The sequence below is a fragment of the Ostrinia furnacalis genome, unplaced genomic scaffold (genome assembly GCF_004193835.3).
Source record: "Ostrinia furnacalis isolate ACB-3 unplaced genomic scaffold, ASM419383v2 OfSCF2422, whole genome shotgun sequence".
In the NCBI taxonomy this organism is placed as follows: Eukaryota; Metazoa; Arthropoda; class Insecta; order Lepidoptera; family Crambidae; genus Ostrinia; species Ostrinia furnacalis.
In genome coordinates, this window is record NW_021132661.1 from 284,470 (window position 1) to 307,759 (window position 23,290).

Below are 23,290 nucleotides of genomic sequence, written 5' to 3' on the forward strand. Positions count from 1 at the left end.
TTATCTGCTTATTGCTTCTTAATTAAGATGAAAGAGATACTAGATTTTCCCTTTCAAATTTGCTGAAGCAATGCCTCAAACGCTTCAGAAAGATAATCCCCACCTAATTACCGTTCGCCTATAACGAGAATGAAGCAATACCCTCAATCAAATCGGAAGCCTTATTACATTATTTTTGCAAATTTTAAAAGGCTATCATGGGGCTAATTGTAATATCCCAGCAAAATGGCCGCCTCATGGTCCTAGGAAGCATTTTTATTCATTATATAAATCACTGCGGCTTCCCGGCTCTTCCTTAGTGCAGGAAAAAATTGTCACGGCTTCATATAATTTTGTACGTGCCCGTTTAGCAATATTACCTTCCTGAAAGTTAATTTTTCTTAATTTCTTATGCTCCTCCGCGGTGTATAACAAATTGGCGGAATTAATAGGGTCGCCGTGAATGGCTGCGTCGTTAAGATGCTAATCAAGACGTGTTTTGAGATTAATGACAAATCGCTGCTCTAACAAGGACAATTTTTATTTAAAATCATCTCTTATGATATGGTTGTAATAATGAGACTACAAATAAAGCTTAAGTTCATTTCTTTTGTTTCTTTTATCATTCGCATGTAATTTCGATGCGTAAACCGATCCAATTTTAAAACAGTTAGCTTATCAGTGATCATTATTTAAGAAGTAATTAACACAACAAAAAAGCGTTATCCTCAATAACTGTTCTTCTAACTATTTAAGCTTGATGAACTTTGAATTATACTTAACTACATATAATTTCTTAAATATGAATTATACTAAACAATACTCCCACGTCAGTACCGTTTGAACGAGCCGAATAATCCCACAAAAACGATAATTCCATTAACAACCCTTTGCGGTGTCGACTTAACCTTCAAAACAATTTAATAACCGTTATTTTTCAAAAGATTATCTAGGTAGCAATATAAATAGAGCTTTTACAACGAGCAACAATGAAAACTGGGGCAGAGCGTAGGCAACGGACGACTATTGTTTACTCGGAGTAGTAAAACAAAGACGGGCTCTTCAATAGATCTTCGTTTCATAATGTTTTCGATACATTCGCTGTGAAAGGGCTGGTTTCATTGAGTTTCGATTGCTATACAAATGCAAGATATTGAAGTATAGCTGATAAGACTTTAAGTAATGAGGGTAAATAAACTTTGTATTAATTAATTAATAAAGTTTCTGTTANCTCTGATAGGCTATTAATTAAGCAATACATACTACGACGGCATATCAAGTTAAGCACTGTGGCATCTTCGTTCGTTCGTTCGTTTCAGCCAAGTGACGTCCACTGCTGGACAAAGGACTCCCTCAAGGTTTTCCACAATGAACGGCCCTGCGCTGCTCGCATACATGCTCTTCCCGCGACCTTTACCAGATCGTCGGTCCACCTAGTAGGAGGCCTACCCACGCTACGTCTTCCAGACCGTGGTCGTCACTCGAGAACTGTGACATCTTATGGGGATATAATAGGGGAAATTGCTACAAAAGCTTAGTTTGGTGCTTGTGCTGTAAATATTTTAGTAATTGCTGAAACTAAAGACTCGTTCCCACGGCAGTCCAGTAATGCAAGATCCTACGTAGGATAGGTATGCGTAGGAGATCTTATCAATAGATCTTCGTTTCATAATGTTTTCGATACATTCGCTGTGAAACGGCTGGCTTCATTGAGTTTTCGATTGCTATACAAATGCAAGATATTGAAGAGCCTACAGCTGATAAGTCTTATTAGGTTAATGAGGGTAAACAAACATTAAATACTATGTATTACAGTTACTGATGGGCTATAAATTAAGCAATATATCACTGGTATGACGGCTCATCTAGCTAAGCACTGTGGCATCTTATCCTCATAAGCTTTTAGCATTTGTAGCAATTGCTAAGGGCAATAACCCTTATACATCCCCATGTATTTGGTAATTGCTACAAAAGCTAAAAGTCTGATTTGATTTCAGTAAGTTGCTAAAACTTATGTTCTACCTACACCTTATCATCAAACTCTATAGAAATCCACTGATACACCTTCACATAGTACAAAAATACAAAATACAAATACCTACAAAATTGTTTATTCAGAATCAGGTTTGAAAAAACAGGGTTTCGATTGGGGTTTTCTTTTAAGTATAAGTAGATACTTGTGTTAGAAAACCCCGCTCTCCATTTACAATAATTTACATTATGAAATTATACAGCTAGGAAATACCATGCATATCTATTGACTTATTTTAGTAGGAACTGAAAATTGTGTGTGTGTGTGTGTGTGTGTGTGTGTGTGTGTGTGTGTGTGTGTGTGTGTGTGGTTATTAAGTAATAGTAATTTTACTAATTTAATTACTGAAAAGTTAAGTTAGTTATGTGTTTGCATATTATTTAATTAATATTAATTTTAGGTTAATTTCGTTTAGGGAAACATATAGCATAGTGACAGTACTTTAACTTTAACAAGCGTCAAACTCCATACAAAAACCACCGGTTATTGTTATAGTTACGTTTAAAGTTAAGTGGTGCAGCTCAGCTTAGTAAATGTTAATCATCAATATTTTTTTCCGTTTTCCTCGAAACTGTGCAATATAAAATAAACACATCACTGTTAAAAGCAACGATATGAAAACCGGGACACCATAGGTCGCGAACACTATTGTATTCAGCTGTAGTGAAACAATGACCGAAAGTCAATGGTTTTTCGTAATCCTTTTTTCGATAATACTAAGCCTGAGTTGCACCACCTTATTTTAACCGTAACAATAACAATAACCAGTGCTTTTTAAATGGAGTTAGACAGATTATTGACATTTGTCAAAGTTAAATTAAGCCTAAGTATGCAACAGCATTATTCTTGTCTCAGTTTTATCCTAAACTAGCTTTTTTGTTAATGACCCGATAAACCATACAAATACCTACACACGTTCATTTTCAGGCTTTGTTACCTCATTTCCCCCTTTTAGGGGATGAATTCTGAAGAAACGTGAATCTTTTATCGATTTGATTTGATTTTATTGGAGTAAGTATTACCTACTAAAGTTTGGAATAAAATGGACAAACTAAAAAAATATATAAAGAAAACAAACAACAAAAAAGACAATAACAAATATCTTGCAATAATGAGAGTAACCAAAAATAGCAAATCGTCATCATGTTATACTCTCTGGGATTAATAACAAGCTTTATATTCCAGGAAAAATAAACCTTTACGACTCCCTACTCGGATGGGCTGTTTTTTACTCCGATATATTCTGAATTCCCAGGGGAAGTGCAGCGTAGTTTTCCTGTAACATCACACACGCGAGTATAACCGCAAGAAAACTTACTTTGGAATATTCTGATAGGGTTTTCCTTTGTGTAAACGGAACTTTTCCTAGCTTTCTAGCTTTTTCTAGCTAGCTGGAAATGAAAATCTCCAAGCACATTTCCAGTCGTTTATCTATTAAATACTATGATTGATTTATCTTGATTGCCAAACCAGTTTTTTATATTCCAATAAAGCAGCAATGTTAACCGCATTGATGTGTTCCGTTTAGAGATAAGATAAACAGTTCTTCTGTGGTTGTGAATTACTGGTGAAATGGCTTCTAGGTTCAGCATGATCATTTTCCATCAGGTGGGAGCCAGGCCAAAAGCTTCCCCTTTGTAGTTAAATAATGTTATTCATTAAAGTAGTTATTGTTAGGATCATAATGGGCTCTAATAATACAGACGACTGCACGCCAAGCTATACACTGTGAGAACTTATGTATTTGTAATAGGGGTTATTATCCAACAAAAATGTAAGTCTGATATGCTGTTAAAGTGGTCCAGGGTATAAATAACTGTTGTTTGTTGACCACAACGTATTTAACTAGAAGGATATAGAAGGAGCTCGAAGCAAAACAATACGATGAATTTCAATAAATAAAGTAAATATTTACGAAATATAAGACAGAGATTTAAAAGTAACAGAAAAAACCCGTATCATAAGACCTTACTCCGACTAGTGAAGAAACGAATTAGCATAAAGGTGTTAATATTTTACTACCAATAATATCTCTTAAAACAGTGTAGATAGGTATTTTCGTACCTGCAAATTGGCAAAATATTTACTTGCTATACTATATTTTCATTTTACTGATACAAAAATTTGAGTCATGAATTAGGCAATTTTTACGTTGAAACCAATCTCAGATTTGTATCTATGCCTGAAATGCCTGAGTGCAGTATTTTAAAGTACGGCCTGGGTCTTTAATTAAACATTTTTTAATCTACCCTAACAGATTGCAGCATCACAGGAGAACCACTTTAACCGTGCACAATACCATCATTTCAACCAAAGGACGTTCACAGCTGAACAAAGGCCTCTCTTTAGGGTTTTCATAAAACCTGCGCTGCCAACATCCAGGTGCTTCCCGCGACCTTCACCAGATCGTCGGTCCACCGATGTGCAAGCCTAGCTAGAAAAAGCTAGAAAGCTCGGAAAAGTTCCGTTTACATAAAGAAAAACCCTATCAGAATATTTCAAAGTAAATTTTCTTGCGGTTATACTCGCGTGTGTGATGTTACAGGAAAACTACGCTGCACTTCCCCTGGGAATTCAGAATATATCGGGGTAAAAAACAGCCCATGCGACTGGGGATTCGTGAAAGTATATTTTTCCTGGAATATAAAGCTTGTTATTAATCCCAGAGAGTATAACATGATGACGATTTGCTATTTTTGGTTACTCTATTCTTACTTTCTTACTTCTTCTGGTCGTAGTTTACCACTCGAGAAATATTCTTCCATCAGCTCTACATGTTACATTCCAATCATAGCATTACGATGAAAAACTTGATTGGTTTCTACCTTATATCTAACTCTACATTTAGAATAATAGAAATTTATTTATAGTTACTCTGGTTTAACTCATTGTCTTAGGCTTGGAAAATCATGGTTCTAAATACAGAATACACAACCAAAGCAAACATTCCGATAACTGTCATCAATTCACACCTGAATGAAGTCTTTTATCTTTTTAGCGGGTTTCCAGTTTTGTAACAAGCTGAGGTTATAAGTTTCTAAAATGTCACGAAATTTTGCCATTGGAAATTCAACCCTATATTTAAGTAAGTAAAGCTTATGCTGCCAATTGATTTAAATAGAGCGATGGTGTAAATACAAAGCCTGTTACGGTTAGAAACACTTTAATCCTTTAAACACATTTTTGGTCGCCTCTGGGACTCTAAAAGGACCAACGTATGTAACAACATCTTACGCAATGTAGAGCCTAGCTTAAACCAGTACTTAATCTATTAAAATAATATATTAATTACATTTCAGTTAACATTAACAAGATTAGAATTTAAATTGTCAACTTTACACCTAACAATTAATTCATGTCCTAATTTCATAATTCAATTAATCATGAAAAGTATCTGTTTAGGAATCTTACGAATTATTTACTCGTACTGTAGATTTCTGAAATAAGAATCATTTAATGAAAGCTATATTTTAACCCTACGTTTACCACTATAGAGCAACCCTGAAGTAAAACAAATTAAGACCACTTTATCCACACGTAATTGTGAAATTACTTTTTTGCTGTAAGTAATTTGTCTTAACAAGCGTATCATCACAGTATCAGTGTACTACAAAAACAGGTCTTGTTTTCTCCAGTCTTTTGTTTCCTATAGTCCTTTATACAGGTAGCATCATGTACATTTTTGTTGTAAAATAGCTTTTATTACTAGTGCATTAGATGCAGTTTTCAGGTTGATGTGTTCGTACAAAAAACTTTTTTTTTCGCTTATAAAAATCGCAATTTCAGTCAGTATTAAAAAAAATGTAGAAAACAATGAAATAAATGAAATACCGCTTCTTTTTCATTTGCTAGTCTAGTTGTCCAACTGGACCTATTACGTGTCAGAAACGCGGTGACAATAGTGATACGTGATAGAGAGGCGTCACGAAGTAAGTAGGGTAGCCACTATTCTGGATTGATAACGGTGTCATAGTACAGTAATACGTGATACTGGTCATACTGGTAGTATGTAACTGCAATAAAAACAATTAAAATCTTACATTTTTGAACTGTTAGGAGCTTATCACAAAATCATTTAAGTAGTATGGAAATATTCAACGTGTGCTTAACATTTTTTAATAAGGCCAATAATGGCCTTAACATTTGATTGAAATATGAGCCAGTGAATGAGACCAGATTATTTTTTAAATCTTCATTTCCAAAATAAATAGAATTAAAAAAAAGCATAGGTTTTTCAACCAACTTACACTCTACACATCTTATTACATATTTATATTATCACAGCAATTTATCCAACCTTCGCTAAATGTGTTGTCACATGACACACGATACGTGCTCCCAGCTCCCAAACTTAATTGGCTACAATATAGCACGACAAAACAGAATAGCCACTCACTTATATCGACAACGAAGAACTGTCAGATACGAACGTTCTTTGTTCGAATTTCGTTACTCTGTGGCGAAGGACTACGACCTTGAACTTTGCGTGTAATCGCTCGCCTTGAAATAGAGTATGATTTTGCATAGCTTCAAATTAGCAGGTTGTTAATAAAGCACAGCTCTAGATTGAAAGGAAATTTATTTAAGAGTTTTCTGGTCAGTGCACTGTTTATTGATTAATTATACCCTGTATTATAAGCTACCAGACTTTTAAGAAATATGACACTGTTATTGTCAATTTATTTAATAGTGGGTTAAGATTTTCAGACGTATCTACGTGATGTTAAATGAATGCTTATACTTACGTCACTACCAAGAACCCAAGGAGTGACTAATTATAAAATTCGGTGCTAACTTCTGTCGTTATTATATCATGCTATGTTCTCAGCCACTGATTCGTCTGTCTCGAAGACAATTGAAAATGCGTATTCCAGTACAAAATCACTTGCCCGTAGCGTCGCAAACACGCCTCTGGATCTCAACTCGACTTGGCGCTACATGCTCTCCTAATCCGCCTATATCCTCCATGCCAATCGCGTTACTAGGCGTCGACATTCCGAAAACCTCCTCCGGTTAGGTTTATCCGTTATCCGTAGATTAGGTGGTCTCTGTCGCGCCGAGTGGGCGTGGCGTAACCCCGCCCCCCCGGTCGATGCGCCGAGCCAGCGCCGTTATCTATCCGAGACTTCATCCGGCGTTCGTCAGTGCCACAGATAACCACATTCGTCGTGGCAAATGCACGGAGGTGCAAGCCGTGAAGCCGTAAAAAAAGTCTTGACGTCACGCAGCTGGTTTCGCGCGCTATTTTCGTAACGTATGCAAATGGCGTATGGATCGTAACGGGAGTCGGTATTTAGTAATGAGTCTTAATTTCAAGGGCATGCGTTAATTTGTGTATGCTACTGTCTTATTAAGAAAGCTACAAAAAATGTCAGTTTTTTCTCGTTTGATTTGAGCAAATAAACATAATAAAGTATTACCTCGTGCCTAGCAATAAAAAGATTAAAAGGTCACGAATCCGTATAAATTCGAGATATTTTTTTTAAGATTTTAATTTCCTTCTCCTCTCCTTACTACCTGATGCTCGTATTTACGAGTTACGAGAAGAAACAATTTAATAAAATATCAAAATCTTCGTGTAATGGTTTCTCTGAGTATAATAATATGACGCATTTTTAAACTTCCGTTATCAAAACCACTAACATGAAGTTTATCAATGACTCTTGACATTAAAAATTCTCACATTATTAAAACATTATTAATTTCTGCACAACACAGAGTGAATACGTTAGCCTTAACCTAGTTTATTACTTTTAGCTATTAAATAATAAGTTTTTATACCGAAAGAATCACAACGCAATGCAACTATCAAATATGATGATTCATTTTTTAATTGTTATACTAATCTTTTTTATCTAATATTAATGTGTTCTGATATGGCGACATAGTTTAGTATGTTAGTCACTTCGATCATTTTTGATTTGGATTAGTATTTCTTAACTGTCGTAGGCTCACGCTACTGTTAAAAAGGTAAAAATTGATAATCAAAGATTACAAAACGTGTACGGTTGACAGTGCATCAATTGAAAGAAGTGTTGTAAAACCACTATTGAATGTTTTTTTAATCTAAAATTTTGTATTTTTTTCTGACACAGAACAATCGATTACAAAACTCTGATTTCACATCAAGCTCTTTTTATTTTTCATGATAAAGTATTTACTTACAACAATGATAGGTAATTTACAACAAGAAGTACAGAGCGTGTCAAAGAAATATACATGCATACTCCTTCTGGCGCAGTATAGTTCAAATGAAGCAATTTGTATTTTTTGTTGAGATTACTTCATTAAATTAGCTAATAGAAATAGACACTACTACAGCCATACTTCTACTATGTCTGTAGATTACCAACAAGTTTAAAACAATTACTATTAAGTAATCATTAACAGCTGTTATTACTGGCGATCATAATGTGGAGTACACACGATTGTATCTGCGCTGTCACGCGATACAAAAGACTAGCACAGGTACGCTTAGCGCCAATAGGATCCGACAAATAAGGTGAAAAATCCATTCAAACAAATAAATCGTCGATGTAAAGTTATTCCTTGCTTTACAAGACTTCGCAACCTATTTTACCAGAAAAATCCTAAAAAAATGAGAGGGTCGTACTTCTGTAGTGTAGATTGTGACCTAATGATAAAGAATTTAAAAAATGCACTAAAACTCTTTGTATTTTGAGGTGCAAACGGTATTTTGTGGTATCTACTAACGACTTCAATAAACTTAAGTAATCGAATCTGGGACTATAAAATACAATTCACTGTGTCATTAACCTATCAAGATGTCAATAGAGAGAGAGAGAGAGAGAGAGAGAGAGAGAAATAAAATATGACGCTGGACATGGTAGAGTCCAAACATTATCAGTGTGCCTACCATGAGTTTACGTTATGTGTGCTCGCTAGCGACTGCGTAAAAAAATGACATTTAAATGTATGACATATTGTGCAGCGCCCCTAGCGGCTACTTTCAAGAAATAAAATCTTCATAGAATTTTTTGACGTATTCGCTAGCGAGCTCACCTAGCGTAAACTCATGGTAGGCACACAGGACAGTAATAATAAATCGGGGACTTCTCAAGTTATTGAAGTAAACTTCTGCAATATTTTTATTAGAGGTTATTTATAAGACATTGACAACGTGGTTAGAAGGTTAAAAAGAAACCACGTGAATTAAGAAGACAGTATGGCATAGACCAACTGCACTTTAAAAATAAGAAGACACCAAATACATTATTTTGTTATGATGTAGATGTAAGACTTTAGTCAATACTACGCTTCCACGCAATCTATGCACATTTCGTGGCAGCTTTTAATTAAGGCTACACTATGTATAAGCATGTATTGTTTTCAATGTTTCTTTCCAGTTAATTGTATATGTCTTGTTAGCTGTCCTTAAATAAATAAATAAATGTCTATTAACAATATCAATCTATCGTATGTTTGCAAGTTTGCCGTATACTTCTGGCGTCGACTCTACGTGGAAGATTGCGTGAGACGATTTGTAGGCCGAGTGGGCGGTGGGAGGCCTCCCAAGAGGGGGGTGATACAAATTTGTTATCTCGCGTAATACGCCGCGCAGATTAATTTTCGCGGCATGCTAATATTTCGTAGCTCATCTCATAAGGTTTTGAGAGAATTTGAGACGAAGTTTTTAGGGAATATTGTCTAGGAAATTGTGTTGTCTTTGGAGATAGTTTTGATAGAAGAATTGTTTTCTGTGATGAAATAATACCTCTTTATGATGTATGGTATACGCTTCAAACAAATGCCGTTCACTAAAGGACTAAAGACTCTCCAAAGATTTATACAACGACCGGTCCTGCACTGCCCGCATCCAGGTGCTTCCCACTGGATGGTGAAGTGTATTAAATGTTATCTATGGTATAGTTACCATTCAAAACTACATAAGTCGTACAAAGAGTCAAGCTTAATACTAGGTAGAATCGATGTTTATAAATCAAAAGTTAAAAATATACGCAAAAGTTAATTCCTACGGCAAAATCAAACAATATTGCATAGTTTCTTACCAAAGCAGAGATTAAATAACAAAAATACCCTTTGAATCCTTTTATCGCATCGTAATCGGTTAATCATCAATAATCCTTACAGTCAAAGAAAGCGGATTTCTTACAATAGTTATGACCGTCAACATCATACTTTAACTTAACCAATTCTCAATTTTAACGCTTACAAAATAAAGTTGAAATTGAAATGATAAGAGTCGTATAAACATTGCAACCTGCTGCGATTCGAAGATCTAGCCTAAAAAAATAAAGGGGATTATAAATAATTAATGAAATGTCATCCGATATTGAACCACAACTACCTGCGTGGACGATGTGGACATTTGGAACTTCAATATTAATATTATTTAAATCAAAATTCTCTAGTACTGCCCTACCTATCTAAATTTGCTTAAAGGTAATCAAAATAACTTTTATTCAGATCAGAAATAGCTAAACATCTTAAACTCTACTTACTTAATAACTACTTTAATCGAGTGGATAATGTTTAAAATACAGCAAGATTAATTAATGCTATGATCTCATTTTACAAAGTTATTATTTCTAGATTACTTACGTTTATTTAAAGCATTTTTTTATCATACAAGTTCCGATTTCTTGCCTATAGTTATACCTATAGTCTTCTGAGCGCCTTGAGATTTTCTATGAAACCCAAGAGACATAGTAAAAGAACATGCTATAGTCCCACTACCAAAACAAACCCAAAGATTGAATCAGGTATTTAGTGAAATCGGATCACTAAATGAAAGTAATTGAATGCAATGGAACTACTACACATTGACCAAAAAGTTCTTAAATCTATCTAATCGAGAATCGAAAACGATTTCTGGGTACAAAACGGTTAACCGAGACCGATCCGACGCGCCGATGGGTACGAGAATGCGACGAATTTGACAAGTCACCGATTTTTTATCGTCCGACCAGATTATCTGCTTTCTTACCCCACTCGATCAATCTTATCGGCTGACTATGGCATCTTCCAATATCTAAACTCCTAATTTTAAAACGCTATTTTACATCTCAAGCCTATAGTTATTAGGTTGGTTTTGGTTTGTGATGAGTTAATGGATATTGAACGGTGACGGACGAAGACGCCGGATCATCGCGGGATTCCGAGAAATTCGCCCCGCGTGAATACCTGCCTTTACAGGTAAGCGATTACAGTTCGGAACTGTTAGACTCGGCAGAAACAAAATTAACTTTTCTCGATACCTATAGGTACGAGGCGATTTACCTCTCAGTTCTCGATACTTAGTATTTTTTTTTTATTAAAAGTTTTTACTATTATTGACACGTGAGTCGTTTAGTGTGCGGTAAAAAAATCTACATTCCTAATTGCTCTTTTAAAGCTATCGGAACAAATCCGAAAATACCCTACTCGTGTAACTTATCAAGATGGAAAATCCAGGTTCATCTAATATCCATTTTTGAGACATCTTTTAATTTATTTTTTATTTTATAAAAGTTTAACCAAACGACAACGACTATCTTTGTAATTATTTTTTATCATAAAAATTTATATGTATCATAAAAAATACGATTTAATTATGAAGGTCACAAAGTTATATTATCAACATAACTTAAGGCTGGGTTGCGCCATCTTACTTTAACTTTGATAAACGTCGAAAGTCTGTCAAACTTCATACAAAAAGCACCTGTTATGGTTATAGTCATGGTTAAACTCAGCTTTAGATTATTTAATACAACCTGTCAGCTCTACACGTCATTCGGTCTACGCCTGTATGACTTGCCGTTTGCGAGCTCTTGTTGTGCCGCCCGCCTTAAACAAACACCGGCCTGCGAATATCACAAATTAATTCCAATATTTAGTCCAGTCATTANTTATATTCCAAGAAATCACTAAACGCTGGTCTAATATGGGTTAAATATTGGCATTGAACCTGTCTTTTGATGCTTTGTTACTTTTTGGAAATCAAAATACGCAACCTATAGGATATAGAATTTTGACCTTGCTAAACTGTGATCACATTTCTAAGTTGAAAATCAGTTTTTCTTTCCGGAAAATAAAGAGCTTTCATAAGCCCAATTTGAAAAAACTATTTATTTGCCTGTAGAATGAAATAATTTTGAACAATTCAGTCCATATGTACCTAATTGTTTATTTGTAGGTATAGAACTTTATGCAAAATTTCAAAATCTATTGGCACGGATTATTTTATGTAAGTAGTATGATGCGCTGTATAAATAGAAGATGGGTCCAAGTTACCAATCTTCTATTGTAACATAACACTACAAGGGGTCCTAAACGGCTCTACATTTAACAGAGTCAACTGCTCAATATAAGCCAGAACATCTCGTCCTACATAGACTCAAATAATCTAACTAGATCGTAGTTATTCAAAATATGTAATCATAATAAACCCCCTTAACGGCGCACCTGTATTTTTGCAGCATAACGTACGGCTCGGGTATTCTATTTGCAATACATTTCTCCTAATACACTTTATTGCTCTCATTCGTGTATCTCACATACGAATTGCGTTTAAACGCAACTTTATTATTGAGAGCGGGAGCAGGTGCGGAAACTCGGAATAATTTGCAGATACGTTCCTGTGAACCGGTGCCATGCATCAAATTAAACAGCCAACTCAACACGTACAGAAGAAAAACTTGATTGCTACAAGGTATTTATTCGATGGAGTGGGGTGGGCTATATCTATCGGTGATGTTTTAAATATATATGTACCTACTTAAATACAAGGACTTGGAATTGCAGCTCTACCTACTATACAATTTATCAATTACGATTTTGTTTTTTCTTTTTCAATTGTTAACATATTTCCTACTTTTTAAATGCAGCAGAGAAGATACAGTAGATCAAGTTAAAAATTCTTACATTAATACATATAATTATGTTTATCATTTGCGCTGCAATCTCACTCCTATTAAAACACATAGATTCATCAGTACTTAGCTTGATGTACCGCTTTTTCTCGTTCGTTAGCCGCTTCCCCATTTCACATTTTACTTGATAAACTGATCTGCTTTGTATGTGTCAATATCGAAATAAGTATTGCGGTTTACTCGTTCGGAGACAGATGGAAAACGCGCGGCCAGTCATTCTTGCGCCATTACAATCTGGGGAGCTTTGCCATTTATATGAAATTCATTCATAATAACTATCAATGTAAGCTCAGGAAATACATGGAACCGATGTAGTCAGGCGTACCCAGTAGCATGGCTATGTTTTATTTTTTAGGTATGCATTTTACGAATTTGAAATCCCCGATATTTATCAAAATGAGAAGACACTGCATAATTTCGAATAAGAATATTTATGTATTCAAAATTACTAAATATCTTACAAAAACCCCAAAATAATAAAAGATTCCCAATCATAAAATGTATTTGCTTCCAGCCCAGATCACTAGACATTAAATAAATTGTACTCGCGTACAAGTATGTAATATAATACTTTTTATACCCCCGAAACCGAATCAAGATCTAATGAGGCAAATACAGTATCAGACTAAACACATACCCAATACCACAAATTGTGTTTGCCGAACAAAATACTCAACAAATCTAGCCATCAAAGCTACATTAAGTTCGTTATCTCCCTCAAAAATCAGGACGATCTCGAACCATAAAATGGTTATTGCCAAAACGTTGGAACTAAGTATTTTTAAGCGGGAACCGAGGCAGAAATACGTAATGCTCAGTCTCGATTGATCAGAGGACGGGCCCTCAAAGGAAATAATCTTCGGGTGCATTAAAATATAAATATGATCGTTAGCAAATCATTAGCCGGTACGTTTTTCTCTGTGGGATGGAGGCAAATAGAGCGGAGATTTTATCGATGGCAGTAAAATCGAGCAAAACATCGATGCCGTGAATAAATACGGGGTAGTAATTACCCTGGTTTGGAATGGATTGAAGCAGTTCAGATGACTACCGTTTCTGATAACCTTATTAAGTATGTAACTTAGGTAATCAAGTTTATTCCTCATTGTCCGGGACCTAAAAAGATTACATTCATGACATATTTTTCTTGATCTCTTATGCATACAAGAACTAGAACTGTCTTAATTGTTTATGTGAGAGAAGAATATTAAGATGACTACAAAAGAAGAAATAAAATACTTTATATTACATTTGCTTATTGCGTAGGTATGCAAATAAAAATTTATATTTTTGTGTAAAAAACAAACAGAGGCTTTTTATCCAATTTCAGTATTCTCTAGTTTCGAGACTACGCTAAGAGACTTCCCATTCAAATCCCAACCACGCCCGTTAAAAACATTACAAAAACAATCTATTCCCAAAATTGCAATCTCCTGAATCGTCTTTAAATTTATAACCACAACTTTAAGGGTCCTCGCGGACATTTGAATGTTTTAACATTACTTAAGTCCCACTCTTCGTTGGGGAACGGAATCATCTTAATGCCGGTAATTATACAGATTCACCGAATTACTCGGTCATAAGTAAACAAACGGAATGCCCTATTTACAATCGTAAATTTCAAGCAGCAAGCGCTTACTGCTTCAGTGGATTCTGCTTCGTTTTGTCTAAGTACTTATTGTTGTTTAGTTTATTTTCTTTACTTCGGACGTCTTTTCTAATTATAATGAAGNCAATGAAAAGTTTTAAAATGAGCATGTTATTCAGGACTTACCCGTATACTCAGCGATTTTAGTATTCAAATATTTGACACCAGATTTCGCGAAAAAATTGTTGTTGTGTCTATTGATCTTGATCCCGGTAACCTGGAAACATGAAAAACTTGAGTAAATACAAACAAGGGTTATTTAGCAAGAGATATTTTGATCCAAAAGCACTTACAAAAATAACGTCAGTACATAAGTACTAAAGTTACTTTATTAAATTCGCAGTCGTAAAAATAAATACCAATTTCACAATAGCTTCACAAGTTCTTAGCACAAATATCAATTATATTTCTAAGAACGAAGATTCATGGATTGTTGACATTAAAAATTGTAATTAAAGACATCAATCAGCCGACCCCGAGTACAGATCACAATGGTGCCTTGAGCCCTGCTTTCTTTTGACGAAAATAAATAACGTGCCTTCTAACAATAAAAGAATACGCATAAGTTAAACAACTTAAAGCTTAGTTATACTAAAATGTAAATATCATTACAAAATCAAATCATATGAAAATAACGTTATCTCTGTACGTTAGCTCGCTAAGCAAAATGGTGATACGAATATTATTTGTGACACCTCGTAAGTAATTTTTGTTATGTAATACAGCTACTACATTTGTTCTTATTAATGTTGCGTCTCAAACAAAAAATAACCTAAAGAAAAACAAACCCGTTGAAAATTGAAAAAAGAACCTGTAAACCTGATTTCAGCTTCAGATTTAGTAGGATCTAATAATATAGGCAGCTAACTATTCAAATTACCGACTTATAAACCTCATATCTAATAAAAATGTTTTAATGAAAGTTCAGTATTTCCCAGACGAAAAAGAATACGAGCTTCATAATAATATCATTGTTTCAGCAGATTTGTTCCATTTCGTTTCCACATAACGACAAACGGGTTTGTCGCTTTTAATTATAACAAGCAAAAGGAAGAGCAACCCAAACATAAACAGATCAAGTATCTGCCATGAGCGGTACAATTCCGCCGTATTTACAGCAGCACGAGTGACGTAAGGCCTTGGGCAGAGATATGCGCGTAAGTGAGCGGACTTTTTGAACCAAAAGCCGTCCACTGCTGGAAAATGGTGGAAATCTGACATAAACAGGTGAAATATCTGCCATGAGCGGTACAATTCCGCCGTATTTACAGCAGCACGAGTGACGTAAGGCTCTGGGCTGAGATGAGCGGAGTTTCAGTTGTTGGGAAAAAAAAGAGCGACACTAAAATAAACTGATCAAGGATATACCATGAACAGTACCTTCCACAGATCTCACATATACCATAAGCAGTACGATTCCACTGTATTTACAGCAGCACGAGTGACGTAAGGCTCTGAGATAAGATAAGCGGGTAAGAAAGCGTGATAACCTTCCCCATGAATTTAAACAACGACCAGCGCTGTCCGCATCCAGGTTTTTCACCAGATCGTCTGCCTACAGAGTGGGAGGCCTGGAGTTTGGCGTTTCTGATCCGTGGTCGCCACTCGAGAACTTTCCTGCCCCAACGGCTATCAGAGCAGACTGCGCATTTTATTCTAAGCTATAGGTAAAAGAAAAAGTAACACTAACATAAACAGTTTACAAACATAAAAATATTGTGTTTGGTCCCTTTACTGATCTCCTTGTGAGTAAAACCCAATCAATTTTCCGCTCATCATGCGCTCGCCTTGCCACTGTGTCTCAGTCCGCTGGCTCTGTAGCTTGCGAGCTAAATGGCTGCGCGCCCGACTCGCGGCCGGCTAATGAAATAAGATCCCGGCTCCGAGCTAAGGAATGGCGGAATTAAAACTACATAAATGGCGGCCGCTACACTCCAGATGGGAAATTTCAAAGCGCCTCGCTGATACAATTTCCAGCGAGCATTTCCGACGGATCGATCCAGTTATCATAATATGAGCTGCAGTTTGTTGAAGTAATTGTTAGGAAGTTAAGTAAATATTATTCAAATTACATAGGTTAATCAGATACAAAGAGCTGACGGTAAATCTAGTGACTTTTATGGGGAAAATTTTGAAATGTCAAGAATTTGACTTCTGAGTTCGACGCACGCACGTCAACTTCGTTCGTCCAACACGCTCCTTCTCTCCACTCCTTCCCACCGCACTGGTTTCCTCTCTAATTCATTTCTCCTCAATTCCATTCGCCTCTGGAACGCTCTTCCCGAGAACATCAGGCAGGCTCCTAGTAAGTTTGTTTTCAAACACTCTGTGCGCAAACATTTTCTTGAACGCATCAAGTCGTCTTAATCTCCCTTATTCTCTCCTTTTCTCCCTTATCCTCTCCTATCCTCCCTTACCTGTCGTCATCCATTTTATATAAATTATATGTATGTATTTATGTATATATATTATAATATTTTATGTATTATATTGTGTACATTTTTGTAGCTTTTTAGCACCGCCTACTCAATATCTCTGTTTTGCTCAAGGTCAGCTGGTAGAGAATGACTTATGGCATTAAGCTCGCCTTTTTGTACTGAACATTGTTGTGTGTGCAATAAAGTCTTTAAATAAAAATAAAAATTTTCTGGTAAGCATTGAAAACCAAATAACTTCTACCTTACGCTTATTTTCCCAGGAACTAGACTCCCCAAAAAAGTCATTGTATTCAAAATATTCGTTACACAAAAAAGTGAATTAACACATTCCCTTGTAATTACGGCGCCGGACCCAGATGAAAGTGAGGGCTTAGGAAGCCTTCGAGTAGTCATCTGGCCACGTGATTGATGGCGCGCGCAGATTTATTATGTTAATTCTGTGCCGTTTCGGTAAGAACAGAAAGCTGTGGCTTGACTGACAGCGAGTTAGTATAGGTACTCGTAGCATTGACAACGCGAGTGGAGGTACGAAAAAGAGGCTTCATTATTATCATATTAACAGTCAGCAGTAGATTAATTCTGTGCCGTTTCGGTAAGAACTGGAGGCTGTGGCTAGACTGACTGTTAGAGCATTGTCAAGAGGCGAGATTATGAAAACTAGACTAGATCGTTGGTATCGTTATCAGACTAAAGCATTAGGAGTGACTCCTAAAAGCTAACTACTGAGCTATCTTCAGTTCCTCTTTTCCAGCTTCACTGAAACTTTGCATATAATATTAGCTGTCTAAGCAGCATTTCAAAACCAGATCTTTTCAAATACAATATTTACTGCGTTAGATAACATACTTAATTCTATTACCGCCTCATAACTATAACGCCACCTGCGAAGACTTATAAGCCTGTATTTTGTATATAACTAACATTTATGACATGACACCAAACCAATCATGCGTTATCACAACTACTATGTAACTTTTTAAGATCTTTTGGATTAATAAAAAAATAATTTAAAATAATTATACAGACAGTGTCCAATTGTCCATAGTTTAAATTAAAATACACAATTACACACAATTAAAATCAAAAACATCAGTCAAAAACGAATTAAAAATTATAGTCAAATTAAAATAAAAATAAAATATTAAATGAAAATTATTTTTATTTAAACTCAAATATAGTTTAACTAAAACTAAAAGCAAAACAAATTTAACCTGAAAAAATCAAGTGGTTCCCGAGCCTCTGAGCGGGAATCGAACCCGTGCCTCTTAGAATATACCCAATTGAAGAGCAATATTCTTAGCGGTCGGTAATAGAAACAGAAAAAACGTTAATAGAAACACACCTCGTCTATAGGTCGGTAATAGAAACAACTGCTTTTTCAGATAAAATTGCTATTTATTAATTATTGTGTGATTGAATACTCATTATTACTACTTGAATTCAAAGATTACTTCATCATTGTTATAAATAAATTAAAGTGTCTTTTCTATCACCATGTCTTATATCTAATTTTCTAACGTTTATCCGAAGTCAGCTTAAACTGGCGGTAATAGGCGCATTTACGTTAGCTCTCACAACTTATCTCACTTAAGCCGCACTTCGTATTTAGTTAAACCTAACCACGGACTTGTGTACTCAAGCAAGCAGCCAAGTGGGTGTTTGATTGTTTTAGGCGCAGGTACAAGCCGCCGTGAAATATGTCGCTACTTACTGTTTAAGCCAAGTTACTCGGCGGGCTTAAGTTTTACAACTTGGATATGCATGTGAGCTTGAGAAGTTGTCTTGTTTAGTAAGTTAATAACGAATGGAGATACATTGCATTTGGATCTGGTGTGAAGTTTTCAGTTTGAAGTGTTGTAAACTTACAACTATCCTTTGCCCTAACTAGTTGGAAATTCTATAGTCACGATAGATTCGGACACTCTCCTCACTTTTGACGTTGAACTTTAACTTTCGTGAACTTTGAGACCAACCACATTACAGTTTTACTTTAATTCAATGTTATGACAGTAAATATTACTTTTAGTATTGATCTCTCTATCATTTACTTTATGGCGAAACACAATTTGAATATTGTCACCTAATTAATGCCTACTTATGTATTTAGATCATTAAAAGTACTTTCACACACTCGTGATAGATTGCCACTTTGTACGATCCTCATATTTCACAGACGACAGTACATCAGGTGTTATCTAAAGTTTACAGCGTTTTAAGATCCAACATAATATACAGTGTNGAAAACCAAATAACTTCTACCTTACGCTTATTTTCCCAGGAACTAGACTCCCCAAAAAAGTCATTGTATTCAAAATATTCGTTACACAAAAAAGTGAATTAACACATTCCCTTGTAATTACGGCGCCGGACCCAGATGAAAGTGAGGGCTTAGGAAGCCTTCGAGTAGTCATCTGGCCACGTGATTGATGGCGCGCGCAGATTTATTATGTTAATTCTGTGCCGTTTCGGTAAGAACAGAAAGCTGTGGCTTGACTGACAGCGAGTTAGTATAGGTACTCGTAGCATTGACAACGCGAGTGGAGGTACGAAAAAGAGGCTTCATTTTATCATATTAACAGTCAGCAGTAGATTAATTATGTGCCGTTTCGGTAAGAACTGGAGGCTGTGGCTGGACTGACTGTTAGAGCATTGTCAAGAGGCGAGATTATGAAAACTGGACTAGATCGTTGGTATCGTTATCAGACTAAAGCAAGGAGTGACTCCTAAAAGCTAACTACTGAGCTATCTTCAGTTCCTCTTTTCCAGCTTCACTGAAACTTTGCATATAATATTAGCTGTCTAAGCAGCATTTCAAAACCAGATCTTTTCAAATACAATATTTACTGCGTTAGATAAATTAACTTTTGGGTACTCAGAACTTTTAAAGCACAGTGGTGAACCGACCACTGCAACTTATTTGTAGTCAAGATCTACAGGTAGACCGTCCACAATACCCAAGATATTTTGATGAAAACTTACTTTTATTTAATCACCTCCACGCTATCTGTCACGACACAGCTTATCAGCAAATGAAGTTGAGTGACGATTCTTTTTGTGTCCCAAAAAGGCACATCAGTGTAAGCTTGTTAAGTATGATTGGGCTTTATTTTCGAAAATTTTATTATGCTTTTCATTTAAATAGTCTCTAAAATCTCCATTTCGTTAGAAGGGGTCAAGACTTGCATACAAATTAAGTTGTAGATAATTTTTTGATAATTAATTTTTCCTTGTCCAACACGACTAAAATTATCCTAGTGCGATGGAGACCAAAATAGCTCAACTTAAGTCATATTCAGTAACCGCAATAGCTGAGCTCGTTTCCTGTGTTAGCCTGATAAATCACAGTAAATTAAAATAGCATGTCACCATGAATATCATGTGGCCGCTTTATATTGGCTATTGGCAAGATATAGTACAGCTGACGGCTTGTACTCAANTACAGTGTGAGTCACGTTAAAGTGTACATATGAAAATAGATGAAACTAGACATATTTTTATCGACAAAAAAAGAGGTCTAAAATTTTTTGAGATTTTTTTTTAATTTTTTATTGAATTTTTATTCTTCCAATTACTTATTGTAAAGAAAACGTAATAACTTTTAAACTATGCGGTATATCCTGATAAAATAAAAACAGTAATAATGCCAAATAACAGGCAATACTAAAAAATTCATAAAATACACAAAAAAGGCCAACAAATAACAAAAAATGATACTTTTTGAAAAAAAATCTGCTTTAAAATTCGTGTTTTTTTGGTTATTTGATAAATTTCTCCAAAAAATGCCCCTATAACCGGTGGTTTTTATTACTTTGTATTATTCTCTATCGTATTACCTTCGTAAAACCAAAAATCGCATGTCTCTATCCCTATCACAACGTTTGCAATGATTGTTTGAACAAAGGCCTGCCACAACATTATTCTCCGCTACAGGTAGAGACAATTTTCATTTTAACTAAAATGCTTATTTTACTTCGAAATCTTTTGTGTTTATTTGAAATCTAACTTGTCTTAATCAAAATTACAAATCTAGAGCCATTTTCAGTTTCGTTGTTAACGAAGCGTTGAATGGCGCGCCCGGACAGGCTTAGTTCAAACGATCATAGCAAATGTTGTGATAGGGATAGAGACATGCGATTTTTGATTTTACAAAGTTAATACGATAGAGAATAATACAAAGTAATAAAAACCACCTGTTATGGGGGCCTTTTTTGGAGAAATTTATCAAATAACCAAAAAAACACGAAATTAATAGCAGATTTTTTTCAAAAAATGACATTTTTTATTATTTGTTGGCATTTTTTGTGTATTTTATGTATTTTTTTAGTATCGCCTGTTATTTAGTATTATTACTGTTTTTATTTTATTATGATATACCGCTTAGTTTAAAAGTTATTACGTTTTCTTTACAATAAGTGATTGGAAGAAAAAAAATTCTATAAAAAATTTTAAAAAAATCTCAAAAAATTTTGGTCCTCTTTTTTGTCGATAAAAATAGGTCTAGTTTCATCTATTTTCATATGTACACTTTAACGTGACTCACACTGTATGTATAACTACAACTAAAATAAAATCTGTACAGCTTGACACACCTTCGTCCGTTCATCAGTTTTCCAACACTTCGATGTACAGCATTCTCCACAACGGTGTATATCACTCTTCCAAGTTCTATTGTGCCTCGCGATAACTTTGTTGCATCTAACCGCTTTACCGTATCGATTCGCCGTCATAGAGAATAAAACGATGTCGACGTGAGCATAAAACTCCGCTGTATTAGCAAAGGGACAAAGCACGAGACTGATTCTGAAGTAGGTCTCAGGCCTTCGTATATTCCTAGACATGGACAGCAGTCAATGGACAACCTAAAAGAATGGAACTTGCTATTATAGATTTTAGAGCCAACTTGCCAGCTTTAGAAATGACCTTCCCCTGTAGGCAATGAAAACATTTGAATAGATTTTTATTCGAAATCATAATCGTTTAGCCACATTCCTTAATTACAAAATATTTGAGTTTCTGCAACCGAAATTTTAAACAAAAAACATGCTTTCGAGTGAAAATATTTATTTAACTTCAGTGAATGTTGATGGTGGATGAGAGCCTGGATGCGGGCAGCGCAGGACCGTTCATTGTGGAAAACCTTGGGGGAGGCCTTTGTCCAGCAGTGGACGTAATTTGGCTGAAACGAACGAATGTTGAATGAAGTTGGTTCATGAAATTCGCATGAAAATATTACACATTTGACTAAGTGCGGCAACATCTACGAATTCAACTCCCGCATCCCGAAAATTCACAATTAACCAGTGGTTTAAAAGTTACGTGCAAACTTAAATTTTTAAGTACAATTTCCTGCCGTACCTTTGAAACCAAACGTCCAGAATCAGTCCCGTGCGCAGTCGATTGCCAATAAGTAAACACGGCAGCAAAGTCGGAGTATTTAACTTAATTTTTGTGCCTCCAGAGGGTTAATTGGGAGAGGCGCAGCGGAATGTCGTCACAAAAGAAGCACTTAAATGAATGATGGCACTCCACGGCTCAAAATAAACTTATCTCCACCGGGCAAGGGTTAAAATGATTTTAAAGCGAGTAATTGTAGGTGGGTGCTCGGGGCTGTGGTTGATTGAATCAGGCGCCACTGTTCCGCTAATAACGTTATTTATCGAGTTTTTGTTAGAACAGGATGCTACTAATAATGTGTGCGTGCAGGGGAATTTTCCTTCTATTTTTTGAGTCGTTATTGTCAAAGAGTACCGAATTTTGTTCATGAAAATATTCTTTGACAAGTTAGGAAGTTTGTTGGACATTGGTACGATGCAATGCAATCGCTTTGTACACTTAAATGTGTTATCGTCCTTTCCCTTCTTCCCTTTTAACCTGAAAACATCACTACTGGTTTATGTTTATGTTTATCTTATGTTTTTCAAAATATCCAACCGGGACACGAACCCGTCACTTCTTGCATTAATCAATGTTTTATTTAATCATATCTTATGCTAGTTTACATGAATCGAACTTTTCTGATAATGAAAATAATATAAAAAGTATAGGTATGCGGATGCGTGTGAACTCTTTGCCATAAGTTTTACAAAAGCTGCCGAACGCCTCCAACGAACCAATTCGACTTTAACATTCATGTTTCAGTATTTAAGAAAATACAAACTACAACTTTGCCCGATACCTACAGCGAAATTCGTTAATTAGTACGCTTTTAATTATGGACATTTGTAAGACAAAGCCCGACTTACGACGAACTTAAACATTTAATTAACGAAATCGATGAGTTCTTTGAGAGCAGGTAGGAGAC